The sequence below is a fragment of the Macaca nemestrina genome, chromosome 20, assembly GCF_043159975.1.
Source record: "Macaca nemestrina isolate mMacNem1 chromosome 20, mMacNem.hap1, whole genome shotgun sequence".
Classification (NCBI taxonomy): domain Eukaryota; kingdom Metazoa; phylum Chordata; class Mammalia; order Primates; family Cercopithecidae; genus Macaca; species Macaca nemestrina.
In genome coordinates this window covers 63,144,119-63,157,422 of record NC_092144.1, presented here as the reverse complement: position 1 = coordinate 63,157,422, position 13,304 = coordinate 63,144,119, and the positions used below count along the sequence as shown (strand labels likewise).

The 13,304-nt window shown below is 49.6% G+C and overlaps 1 protein-coding gene across 5 annotated transcripts in view; it reads left to right on the top strand.

Moving 5' to 3' along the window:
- The first annotated feature begins 859 nt into the window (after positions 1 to 859).
- LOC105497056 (zinc finger protein 160) overlaps positions 860 to 13,304 on the top strand; it is a 38,493-nt gene continuing 26,048 nt past the window's right edge. For all 5 annotated transcript variants that reach the window (XM_071086078.1, XM_071086080.1, XM_071086077.1 and 2 more), the window contains exon 1: positions 860 to 1,091. The gene's annotated coding sequence lies outside the window, so the exon portion shown is untranslated. The remainder of the gene's footprint in view (positions 1,092 to 13,304) is intronic.

Genomic DNA, 13,304 nt, shown 5'->3' with positions numbered 1-13,304 from the left:
TTCAGGGCTTTTAAGTTACTTAATTTTAATCGCAGAAACTTTCCAGGATGCCATCACCGCTCCGTGTCGACCCACATTCCCAGACTCCTGGGCTGCTTCAGCGTCAATAACATTACTGGGTAAACGCGCTAGCAAAAAATGGTTTCTTTTTTTTTTTTTTTTTTTTTTTTTTGAGACGGAGTCTTGCTCTGTCGCCGAGACTGGAGTGCAATGGCCGGATCTCGGCTCACTGCAAGCTCCGCCTCCCGGGTTTACGCCATTCTCCTGCCTCAGCCTCCCGAGTAGCTGGGACTACAGGCACCCGCCACCTCGCCCGGCTATTTTTTTGTATTTTTTACTAGAGACAGGGTTTCACCGGGTTAGCCAGGATGGTCTCGATCTCCTGACCTCGTGATCCGCCCGTCTCGGCCTCCCAAAGTGCTGGGATTACAGGCTTGAGCCACCGCGCCCGGCCAAAAAATGTTTTCAACATAAACCGTTTCCATTCTAAGAGGAAAGCAGTTTGGTTTCCAAAATAACCTACACAACTGTGCCTTTAACTTGAAACCTTTTGAAACACCTACGCCGTTCCACATGACACTACAGACTAAAGGCTCTGGGCGCTGGGCGCTGGGCAGTGGGCGTCACACGAAATCGCAGACCCTAGCGTGTCCCGGCCCGGCCCGCCCCGCCTCTCCCCCGAGACCCTCCCAGGCGGTCACTCCCCCCTGTTCCTCCCCGCCCTTCCCCGGTGGCTCCTCCCCGGCCCGCCCCCGGGTCCCTCCCACTCGGCCACTCCCCGCCCTTCCCCGGTGGCTCCTCCTAGTTCCTAGACCCCGGGGCCCCTGCCCCAGCCCCAGCTCGGCTCTCTCAACGCCCCGCCCTTTTCCGGTTCCGCCCACCTCGGACCCCGCCCCAGGCCACTGGGTCGCTTCCCTCCGCGCAGTTGCCCCCAGACCCGGAAGTGGATCGTGCGGAGCAAGCATCACACCATGGCGTATGAGTGTTCCTCTGTGTAGAGTCAACCTGAGCCTCGCCGTCCCCCGTTCGCACACCCGATGCCCGGGGTTTGCTACGGACTTAACATCTCCGCACCGCACCCTCCACCTCAGGTAAATAGGCCTTGCGGTGTGGGCCCGGAGACGCTTCCTTTTGGGTTAAAGTCGCCCTGAGGCTGGTCCCTGCCCCCGGTCTTTCTGCCTCGGGCCAAGTAAACATGGCCTTTCCCGGTTTTTTAAACGTTTAAGCAGGATTTTCCTGCTTAAAATCCTTTACTGACGCCTCCTCCCGCCCAGCATCGCTTAAAGTCCTCACCGCCTGCCCTGGGCGCCTCCCAGCCTCGCCCTCGTCGGCCCCTGGAGCGCAGCGCCGCAGCCCCAGTCCCGGGGAGGCCGCGCCTCTGCTTGATCCTGGAATCCTGCAGATCCCACCCGTGTCCTAAGGCGTCGTTGCCCCCCGCCTCCCTCCTCCTCGTGCCGGGCCCTGCTGCTCCCCAGGCCTCCCCTTCGCAGTCACCGCTTCCCTTGAGCCTTTGTTGGGGAGGTGCCCGGGGCCTGTCCTGTGATACCCCATGTTTTTGCCTGCCCAGCTCCACCCCCTGGAAAATGTACTCCTCCGACATGCAGACATCCTACTCCAAACCCTCCAGTGAATGTGGCCCCAGGGAATCAGGAGAGAGACAAAGAGCGACTGAGAGGAGATGGAAAAACCAAGAAAGAGAAAAAGAAAAATGAGGGAGACCTATAAACAGATAGCAAAGTGGAGGATGGGTGAGGGATTTGCAAAGAGACAGAGTGAAAGAAGCAGTCAAGAAAGTAGCAGGGGCAGAAAAGCAATTGGCGAAATGTAGAGAAAAGCTCGATGTCCACAAATGAAGGACCACAAGATAAGGAGACGGACAGCAAAGAAGGAGCCTCCTCAGACAAGAGAGTGAGGGAGAGGCGAAGAGATTGGGAGCCAGGACAGACAGAGCAGCGTGGTGCTGGGACAGCAGGAGGGGACAGCCGGTGACAAGGCGAGCAGAGAGAGGACTACAACACGGGGAGGCCTCGGTCTGGGACTGCCAGATAGCGAGGATAAGCGGGTGTAACAGGGAAGAGGGAATTTAACAGGGAGAGCAGAGGAGGCGCAGAGATGGGGTAAGAAAGAGGCAGAAATAGTTGGAGACTGGGACGATGAAAAGATTGGAAAGAAAGCGCCACAAGAGTTGAAACAAATTGCAAGAATGGAGTAGAACAGATATAAGGGGGGAAAACAAAGAAGGGAGAAACAGCAGAAGAAAAAAGAGCCACAAAATCAGAATTCTAGGGGGAAAATAAAAGGGGGAAAAGAAGGGCTGGAGAGACAGGGTGAAAGTGAGAGGTACAAAATGGGGGGAGAGGAACACATAGTTACAAAGAGGGGCGCCCTGGGGCCAGATGAGAGGTAAGTTGAGATTGGATATGACAATTTGATTTCTCTATTTATAATGTATTACATTTAAATTGTAACCTTACTGTTTCAATTCTACATGTAGGGATGAGAATTACAAAGCTCTGTAAAAGGTTTGTGCATTTTATAATTATAGCATCAGAGGCTAGCTTTCATTTGCCCATGCTGTTCAGCCACTGGGCGGTGACTTGCCTCATTCGGTTGTGGGTCTCCCTCTTCCTGTTTCCTAGGATGGGGTAGGGTGTGGGGCAGTGAAGAGGGGCAAGGCGTGACTGACTGTCACTGCCTGGTGCCTTGTATTTACTTTTTTTTTTTTTTTTTTTGAGACGGAGTCTCGCTCTGTCACCCAGGCTGGAGTGCTGTGGCCGGATCTCAGCTCACTGCAAGCTCCGCCTCCCGGGTTCACGCCATTCTCCTGCCTCAGCCTCCTGAGTAGCTGGGACTACAGGTGCCCACCACCTCACCCGGCTAGTTTTTTGTATTTTTTAGTAGAGACAGGGTTTCACCGTGTTAGCCAGGATGGTCTCGATCTCCTGACCTTGTGATCCGCCCGTCTCAGCCTCCCAAAGTGCTGGGATTACAGGCTTGAGCCACCGCGCCCGGCCTTGTATTTACCTTTCATCTCACAGTTCATGTTGAAGGTTGAGATAAAGCTTATCTAATTCAGTCTCTTTTTCTATATGTAATTATTGCTGAAGTAAGCTTTTGTGGAATCCTATATTGGCTCATGTCATTCTTTTCTAAATGTGATATATTTTCAATTTTTTCCCTTTGTAGAATTCCATATATAGTTAAATAACATATACATATTAAATAATATATATATATTCAAAATGGTTTCCATTCGAAGTTAATTGTGTTGAGTTCAGATTGAGGTCTGTACGCTTTCTACTCTTTATCACATATTGGGAATACTCTTTGGTAGTCAGTAGGTAATTTTATTCATATTTATTTATTTTTGAGACAGAGTCTCACTCTGTCACGCGGGCTGGAGGGCAGTGGCATGATCTCAGCTCACTGCAACGTCTGTCTCCCAGGTTCAAGCAATTCTCCTGCCTCAGCCTCCTGAGTAGCTGGGATTACAGGTGTGCGCCACCATGCCTGGCTAATTTTTTGTATTTTTAGTAGAGACAGGATTTCACCATGTTGGCCAGGCTGCTCTCAACCTCCTGACCTCAAGTGATCCACCTGTCTTGGCCTCCCAAAGTTCTGGGATTACAGGCGTGAGCCACCGTGCCTGGCCCTTATTTATTTATTTATTTTGAGATGGAGTCTTACTCTGTCGCCCAGGCTGGAGTGCACTGGTGTGACCTTGGCTCACTGCCACCTCCACCTCCCAGGTTCAAGCAATTCTCCTGCCTCTGCCTCCCAAGTAGCTGGAATTACAGGCACCTGCCACCACACCTGGCTAATTTTTGTATTTTTAGTAGAGATAGGGTTTCATTATATTGACCAGGCTGGTCTCGAACTCCTAATCTCAAGTGATTCCTCCCGAAGTGCTGGGATTACAGGCATGAGCCACTGCGCCGGCCATCAGTAGAAATTTTAGATGGTGTCAACGTGTATTTGGTAAAGATATCAATGACTTTTTTTTTTTTTAAACCTTAACATGAGAACATATTAACTAATTTGGTTTTTTTTTTTTTTTTGAGACGGAGTCTCACTCCATCGCCATTTTTTGTATTTTTAGCAGAGACGCGATTTCACCATGTTAGCCAGGATGATCTCAATCTCCTGACCTCGTGATCCACCCGCCTCAGCCTCCCAAGTGCTGGGATTACAGGCATGAGCCACTGTGCCCGGCTAACTAATTTGTTACTAGTCCGTTTTCTTCCCTTATGCCATCTGTTAAAATAGTGACCTGTGAACTACTAAGTGGATGTCCCCCTCAAGTCCCTTTTGTCAGTTCTATTTTCTGTAAATGTGGAAGGATGGGCCGGATTGCCTCAAAAGTTTATTCCAGCAGAGCTTATGTGTTCATGAAAAAATTTGCTGAGAGAGTTCATTTCTACAGCTGACAGTCTTTCACTGTTTTCAACACCAATAGCCATGTTTTCACAGTTCTGCGTTTCATAAGTGTGTTGTGTGTTTCTCGAAAAGAGGAATTAAATGTTTGGGATCAGTGTGATAAAGCCGTGAAGGAGAAGTTTCTTTTGCCAAGGTATATGAAAGAAGAGCCTGGAATTTTCCAGGGAGGTGTGAGAAAGTCTAGTGTTTCCCATTGGCCCTTCGAGGCTGTCGTAGAGTCAGATACATCTTCGAATTCAACTTCGATGACTTGGTGAAACGTCTCCCCCTCTAGCCCTCAGTAAACCCACCTGCAACATGAAGGTGAGAGACTCAGTAATATACCTCAGTCTGAGCAACACTGACCCCCTTAATGTTTGGCAAAATTGGGTGTCCATCTGTGTTTTGCAGTTCTTCTAGGAAGTGGGGAGTGCCCACTGCAATTAAAAATTTAAATGGGACTCAGTCCTTTAAAATTTAAAACAAAACAAAACTAAAACCACAAGGATGGAAGCCAGGGCATAGACTCAGAGTCAGAGCATCTTCAGAGGCCTTTCTCTGCATTAGAGTTATGGCTAAATCTAAAACAGTCATGTCAGTCCCTGGCAGGGAACCCTCCACTGGCTTCCCGTGTTCCCCAGGACAAAAGCCCAGCTCCTCACTGTGGCTCCACAGCCCTGTGTCCAGGGCCCCTGCCAGTGTCCAGCCTCCTCCTGGGAGCTTACCCTCCTCTCCCGACTCCCTCTGCCCCAGTCACATTTGCTTTTCTCTTTTCCCAAACATCAAAACCCTTCCTGTCTCAGTGTTTGCCCCTCCTCTTACCCTATGTCCCCAAATCATCACAGCTCTCTCCCTTTCTTCTCCTTCGGGTCTAGCCTCAGAGCTGTCTCCTGCCCCCTTGCACCCCCATCTGAAGTTTTCTCTGCATCACTGTCTATCATGTTACTCAGGTTTCACTGTCTCTGCATCCATCACCACATCGGACACTTTTCTGCGTGGATTATTTTGAGTGTTTTGTGTCGCCCTCCGTTGGAGGACGCAATCTCCATCTTGGCCACAGGACGACTCTAGCACCTCCGGGGTGGTGATTCAGATGCTGGGGCTGGGGTCGGGCTGAGGAGTCCTCAGGGAAGACCAAAAGGATAGGGCGGGTAGTGAGGATGGTCCCATATTCTGGAAATTTCATCTGTAATTGGTCTAAACCTCCTGTGGCTATTTATTCCAGTCTATATAAGAGCAGAAGGCATGGCCGGGCGCGGTGGCTCACACCTGTAATCCCAGCACTTTGAGAGGCTGAGGCGGGCGGATCACTAAGTCAAGAGATTGAGACCGTCCTGGCTGACATGGTGAAACCCTGTCTCTAGTAAAAATACAAAAACTTAGCCGGGTGTGGTGGCGGACGCCTGCAGTCCCAGCTACTCGGGAGGCTGAGGCAGGAGAATGGCGTGAACCCGGGAGGCAGAGCTTGCAGTGAGCTGAGATCACGCTACCGCACTCCAGCCTGGGTGACAGAGCAAGACTCTGTCTCAAAAAAAAAAAAGAAAAAAAAAAGAAAAAGAGCAGAAGGCCTCACTGAGGCCTGAAAAGCCCCGCAGACCCTGTGTCCTCAGCCAGTGCCGAGGCGTCCCCACTGCCTTACTCCAGCTCCCGGGTCTCCCACACTCTGCACATCACCAGGGCCCAGTGGCCGTCCTGGGCAGGGGCTTTACCTTCCAGCAGGTGATGTCCTCAGAGTCAGGGGTCCTGGATTCCCTTCAGGAAGGGCAGCGAGAAGTTCAGAAGCTAAATGGGCCATGAAGAAGCCACTCCCTAAACAGCAGGGGGATTTTGCAGGTGACTGTGAGTAGAGAGACAGCGGAACAATGGCAGCCTCCCTCATGAGATCTGGGGCCTCTCTTTTTCTTGGACATCCTCCATCAGCTCAGTCTGGCTGATCTTCACCTGCCTTTAAACTGGACTCCATGGTGTCCCCAAATCGCTGGCAACTCCTTCCAGCAGGGCCAACTTCTAGAATCTACACTCGAGGCCCCACTGTCCTGCAAATAGCCGTTGGTGTCCATTCCTGCCACATCGCTTGTGTCCAGAGGCCTTTCCATCCAGTGTGCTCCTCAGGCTGGAAGAGAAGTAGAAAAATGGGGCAAGTGAAGAAGTACTTAGAGGTGTCAAGTGAGGCATGGAAGCGAGGCTGAGCCTCTGGAGGAGCTGGATGAATGCGCATGCACCCGGCCCATGCGTGGCTGCGGGCTCACGGGGTGTGTGGCACACTTGGAAAGAAGTCTTAGGTCTGGCTAAGTGGATTTTGGGGTGGTTGTGGGGCTGCAGGATCATTTTGTAACGCCCTGATGTCTCAGCTCAGGTTACCTGGGAAACAGATGCTGACACAGAGATTTGCACCAGGAGTTTAACTGGGAAACTCATCACGGTGAAGAGGACTGAAGGCCGTGGCATCATGCAGAGAAACTTCCTGAAGTGTACTTAGAACCAGGGCCGAAGCTGAGCCCGTAGGGAGCTTCAGCCGCAGGAGGATGGGTAGCTTGGCCTGGGTGTGGATCCCAGAGCTGCTCCACAGCATCCGCTCCACAGGGTGATTTCTGCGGAGGCTTTGGGAAGTGCAGAAACGCTCCTGAAACCCATAGAGGAAAGATAGGAGGAATCGCAGATGATTTTCTGGGTTGCCTTTGGCATTCGGGGTATTTCCAGTTGCAAGTCAATAGACTTTCAGTTGCGTTTCTGAGGATGAAATGATCATTTGGAGTGTTTCCTTTTATGGTGCTGGAGTCTAATTGGGGCATTGCATCATGAGAGACATCTCTGTTTCATTGGTAGGTTTTAGTGGTATTTCCTTGTGGGGTGGAGTCACTATGAGTAGAAATATGTTGTCCTGGGTCAGCGAGTCCCTGGCGTGTTTGTGTATATTATTCCATGAGTGTCTGGGGCTTGTGAGATTTCATAACAGGGCTTCTGGATCTTTATGAAGTATCTGGGGAATGTGGGATCTTTATGAAGTATATGAGGAGTGTGGGAGTTTATAAGCATATCTGGGTCCAGAAGGGCAACGCAGGGCCTAAGAATCAGGCGCAGATGGCCTTCATTAGGGAGGGTTTGTTGTGGGGGCATCTATGGGTGCGACTCAAGAGGGAGTGGTTGTCAGGGTCCCAGAGCAGGGGAAAGATTTCTCCAAGAATCAGGGTGAAAATAGCACACTGAGCTGCAGCCCAAAGACTTCCACTGGGACTGTCCTTGGGAAGATAGAGCTGCCACATTCTTGCTGCCAGGCCAGTGGCCTCTCCCTGTTTATTCCAAGATCACAGAGTCACAGGGCAGCTGGGGAGCTGAGGGGCAAGGTCCTTGAGACCGGCTGTGGAACACGGATCTTTCTCCAGTGCAGAGGGTCCACGGGGCCCTGGGAAGGGAGTTGGAGGATTACAGCCCTGGTCATGGCAGGGAGACTCAGGAACCGGAGGGAGGAAGAGCTGTGTTCATCCCCACAGGGTGCCCCTCTGCTCAGGAATTTGTGCAATAGAATGGGGTGAGCTAATGGGGTCACATTTAGGGAAAGGAGTCTTTCTGTCCGCCCAACACACATCTCACCCTATGCAGACACTTCTCCCTTTCCCCACTGTCCTCTCCAAGAGGGGAAACTAATGTTTCCCCAGGTGGGTGACTGAGGAAGAGGAGGGGTTGGTCTGTTTGTGTCTCTCCTTTCCCCCCTCCCTCAAGTCTTCTGCCTGCCTTTCTGCTGCTCTGTTCAGACTCTCACTTCCTGCATGTCTACGGTCAGTTTGTCCCACACAAGACCCAAGGATTTGGGTCTGAATAATATTCAAGCCAACATCATTGGCAAGTGAGAAATCTTAGACCCCAGGACCTTTTTTCTATGTAGGGGTCTGGGCACAGAGAGGTCTCTCTTCTTTTTGCAGAGTTTAGGGTCTTTTATTGGCCAAGTGGGTCTGCTCAGCCTCAGACAACGATCCCATAGTCAGCCAGATGTGTTTCGGGGTGAACTTACACTCGCCCTTCCACCTGTTGGGCAAGCAGAGTGTCTCCATGAAGGGTCCTTGGCTCTGCCCCTCAGCTGGTCCTGCTCAGCTCTCTTCTCACAATAAAGATCACCCCAAGGACAAACAAGTCCCCTGTATACATCAGTCTCCCAATGTGAAGGCCATAAAAATGGCCTAATATTAATTAATTAATTCATTCATTCATTCATTCATTCATTTTGAGACGGAGTCTCGTTCTGTCTCCCAGGGTGGAGTGCAGTGGTGCGATGTCAGCTGACTGCAACCTCTGTCTCCCGGGTTCAAGCAATTCTCCTGCCTCAGCCTCCCGAGTAGCTGGGTCTACAGACATGAGCCACCACTCCTGGGTCATTTTTTTGTATTTTTAGTAGAGATGGAGTTTCACCATGTTGGTCAGGCTGGTCTTGAACTCCTGACTTCATATGATCTGCCCACCTCAGCATCCCAAAGTGCTGGGATTACAAGCATAAGTCACCGCGCCTGGCCATATGTCATTTATTTTTAATTATTTACTTATTATTTAATTTTTACTACACCCCCATTTTAGCAATACTAATATTTCATTTAATGTTGCTGTTATTATTTACTGTTATTGAGACAGAGGCTTTGTCTGTTAGACACTGATCTCATGTAACGGGATTCTTTTATAATTGTGCTTAGGATTCCACGGGAGACGAGTGAATAAACGACTGAACAGGGTGCATAAACAGACAATTTATATATTCATTAGATTAAGGCATTTTGTATTCCTCATCCGTTATGCAAAGCAAAGACTAGATACTGTGGAGTCATCTCTTATGAGAACAAACCAGCAGACAGCTGGGAAGCACACCAGCCACCAACTGGGAGTATTAAAAAGAGCAGTCCAGTCTCCAAATCAAGCAGAGGGTTCAAATCATAGAAAAGTTACAGAGCCACCGGGTCTCAGAGTTTCCCACCGGAACCCTGGGACTCCAATCCCATGGGCGCGCCTGGAGATTTTAACGTCTGGTGGGATGGTGGATTCCTAGTGTGGCTGGACGGGGTGGAGTGCCCTGAAAGGCAGGTTTGAATGCTCCCCTGCAGGTGAGAAAACTGGAAACGGATTCTGGGTGGGGGCTGTGGCCAGCGAGGGGCGGGTCTTGGATAGTGGCGAGAGGCCAGGTAGGGAGGGTGAGATGGGGTCTGGGCAATGGGAAAGGAGTGGAAGAGGGTCGGGTGGGATGGTGGAAATGCTGTGGGGCGGGGCCTGGGCAGTGGGGAGGAGGCTGGATGGGAGGGTGGAAGCCGCCGTGGGGGCGGGGCCTGGGCATTGGGAAGGGGTGGGGTGGGAAGGGTAGAAGCCACCGTGGGGGCGGGACCTGGACAGTGGCAACGGACCAGGGTGGAAGCCACCGTGGGATGGGGTCTGGGCAGTGGGAAAGGGGTGGAAGAGGGTCGGGTGGGAGGGTGGAACTACTATGGGTGCGGGGCCTGGACAGTGGGGAGGGGGCGGGGTGAGAACGGTGGAAGCCTCCCCGGGGTGGGGTCTGGGCAATGGGAAAGGGGTGGAAGAGGGCGGGATGGGAGGGTGGAAGCTGCTATGGTGGGGTCTAGGCTGTGGGAAGCGGGCAGGGCCAGAAAAGCAGCGGGTCTGGGCTCTCTACTCCTCTGGGCCCCAGGTCATTTTCTCTCCACTAGGACTGGATCATCAGCATTGCACTGCTAAAAGAAAATTTCAGCTAATTGAAATTAGGCGGGGATGCTTCCTGCTTATTTTCAGTTAATAAGTAGGGATGCTTCCGGCTTATTTTCAGTTCAGGGATGCTTCCTGCTTATTTTCAGTTAATACAACATTTCAAACAATTTAAGGCAAAAGAACAGAATTGTATTGGGCCACTTAATTGAAGGCTAAGGTTTATTTACTCTTACATTGAAAACGATTTGGCCGGGCGCGGTGGCTCAAGCCTGTAATCCCAGCACTTTGGGAGGCCGAGACGGGCGGATCACGAGGTCAGGAGATCGAGACCATCCTGGCTAACACGGGGAAACCCCGTCTCTACTAAAAAAAAACTACAAAAAACTAGCCGGGCAAGGTGGCGGCGCCTGTAGTCCCAGGTACTTGGGAGGCTGAGGCAGGAGAATGGCGTGAGCCCGGGAGGCGGAGCTTGCAGTGAGCCGAGATTGTGCCACTGCACTCCAGCCTAGGCCACGAGCGAGACTCTGTCTCAAATTAAAAAAAAAAAAAAAAAAAAAATTAAAAAAAAAGAAAACGATTTAAGTGAAAAACTCATTTTGTTTGCAGGTGGAGACAGGCATCCTACCTTTAGGAGGATCACAACTCATTTTAGCTCAAGGTACCAGGAGGGGTGCAGGGGCATCAGCGGATGGTCCCTGTGGGGCCGTGGTTTCACCCTGGAACTGGCAATTAGACCTGCTTAATTAATCCAGGACCTGATTTGTCTGTTTAGAGGATGAAACGAAGGTGAAATTTCTACTTGTGCTGTGTTCAGTTTCATGGTGACAACAATTAGAACATCGTTTCCATTTCTGGATGGAAGAGAGAAACTCTGGGCTTAGGTCCAGGGACGTTTCAAGGGCCCTGGACCAGGGTGTGTGGAGGAAGGGTGTCTGGTAATTTAGGTCGCCAACCATTCCCTTAAACATAAAGAATACTTAAAATAGAGGAATTATAGGGGAAATCTCAGAGATAAATTTCTGGGTTACCTTTGGTATCTTGGAGTATTTTGTGTTGTAGATCAAGAAGCTTTCAGATGCATTTTGGAAGATAAAATGATAGTTTGGCTTGTTACCTTGTATGATATCAGGGTCTCATTGGAGCATGTGCATCACTAATGCCTTGTTTCCTTGTATTTCAGTTGTTGATCTGTTACACAATTGTAAGGGATTTTAGATGTGTATGGCTTTGAAGTAAACTTGGTGCATCTCATTTTTTCAATTAGCTGAAATTTTCTTTTAGCAGTTAATGATGTATCTTATGTGTGACAGGAATAGTCAGTACACCCACAGTGAAGATTGAGTGCCCTGCAAAGCTTTTTGCTTTTGTTTTTTGAGACAGGCTCTGTCGCCCAGGCTGGAGTGTCGTGATCATAGCTCACTGCAATCTCAAACTCACTTCAGCCTCCTGAATAGCTGGGACTATAGACATACATGACCACACCTGGATAATTTCTAAATTTTTCTGTATAGATTGGGTCTTACTATGTTGCCCAGGCTGGATTCAGTGCCTCTCAAAGGCCAAGGTACCAGGGCAAGTTTAAAGTTTGTCATATTCCAATTTTCAAATATATGTGTGTTCATTATTTTTGAGTTTAACTTGTTATGTGTTGACAATGTAGAAGCTGATTTTGACCCTGTAATCCTAGCAAATAGCAAAGGTTGAGCCTCCCCCACCATTCTTTGTTCATTTTTTTTTTTTTTTTTTGAAATGGAGTCTTGCACTGTCGCCCAGGCTGGAGTGCAGAGGCACGATCTCGGCTCGCTGCAACCTCTGCCTCCCAGGTTCAAGTGATTCTCCTGCCTCAGCCTCCCTAGTAGCTGGGATAACAGGCGCTGCCACTGCACCTGGCTAATTTTTGTATTTTTAATAGAGACGAGGTTTCACCATGTTGGCCAGGCTTGTCTTGAACTCCTGACCTCAAGTGATCCACCTGCCTTAACCTCCCAAAGTGAAGTGCTGGGATTACAGGCATGAACCACCGTGCCCAGCTGGAAATATCCTTTTTCAGTCTCTTGTGAATGTGTTGATTTTGCTTCAATGAAAATTGTATAAGCATTTAAACTCTGCATATAGAAAATGGATTCATGACTTTCGCCTATAATCAGATTCACCCCTACTATTCTCAGTTTAATGAAAAGATCCAAAATCAAATCATTTCTTTGCTTGTAATCATGGAAGTCCATGCTGAAACTGCTTTCTTGGCAACACAGGTATTTAACAATATTGCGTAACACAGAGCAGTCTACCTTGCAAAAGTCGCCAAATCCCAGACACCGTATCTTTTGAAACTGTGTAGATATAGTTGTTAAATATGCTATTTTTCCTATCTAAACAATTGTATTTTCTTTTTTTTTTTTTTTGAGACGGAGTCTGGCTCTGTCGCCCAGGTTGGAGTACAGTGGCCAGATCTCAGCTCACTGCAAGCTCCGCCTCCCGGGTTCACGCCATTCTCCTGCCTCAGCCTCCCGCGTAGCTGGGACTACAGGCGCCCGCCACCTCGCCCGGCTAATTTTTTTTTTGTATTTTTTAGTAGAGACGGGGTTTCACTGGGTTATCCAGGATGGTCTCGATCTCCTGACCTCATGATCCGCCCGTCTCGGCCTCCCAAAGTGCTGGGATTACAGGCTTGAGCCACCGCGCCCGGCCAACAATTGTATTTTCAATAAATCACCACTTCAATAAATTTCCATTGATGAAATCTTCCACATGTAGGGAGGTGAGAGGCAAACATACTTCAAAGTAGAGGTAAATTCACAGATGTTGACAGAAAATTCTCGCTAGTAGATACGATGCCATTTAATATTTGATCATCTAGTTTTACTTTGTATAGGGTTCATATGAAGGAGAATAGCCAGCGGGGCATGGTAACTCACACCTGTAATCCCAGCACTCTGGGAGGCCAAGGCAGATAGATCACTTGAGGTCAGGCGTTTGAGACCACCCTGGCCAATGTGAAACCCTGTCTCCACTAAAAATACAAAAAAAATTAGCTGGGTGTAGTGGCGTGCGTCTGTAATCCTGGTTATTTGGGAGGCTGAGACAGGAGAACTGCTTGAACCCAGGAGGCGGAGGTTGCAATGAGCCAAGATTGCGCCATTGCACTCCAGCCTGGGCGACAGAGAGACTTTGTCTCAAAAAAAAAAAAAAAAAAAGGGAATACCCTATCAAAT